Raw genomic sequence first — 223 nt, forward strand, 5'->3', positions numbered from 1 at the left:
AAGTTTAAATCCGTCTGCGGTCGAAATCGGGGAGCTCAGAACGAAAAAAGTATACGATGTTACAGCCTCATGTCTCCTGAGTAATTCGGATCTTTAATCGTCTGCTTATCTTGAGCCTTTCGAGAGATATTCACTTTTTTATGGCCAGTCACATTTGCCGCACGAAATTTATTTGAACTTCTCAAGTATCAAAAATTCAAAAAAGTTGTGTCTTCTGCATTGC

At 39.0% G+C, this 223-nt stretch overlaps 1 protein-coding gene across 1 annotated transcript in view; it reads left to right on the forward strand.

The window, feature by feature from the left end:
* The window catches only part of LOC109535853 (E3 SUMO-protein ligase RanBP2), a gene marked incomplete in the record, with an annotated part of 2,868 nt that overhangs the window by 1,226 nt on the left and 1,419 nt on the right, over positions 1-223 (forward strand).

Source organism: Dendroctonus ponderosae, unplaced genomic scaffold (genome assembly GCF_020466585.1).
Source record: "Dendroctonus ponderosae isolate FM_Combo_2020 unplaced genomic scaffold, Dpon_F_20191213v2 Dpon_F_20191213_1, whole genome shotgun sequence".
In the NCBI taxonomy this organism is placed as follows: Eukaryota; Metazoa; Arthropoda; class Insecta; order Coleoptera; family Curculionidae; genus Dendroctonus; species Dendroctonus ponderosae.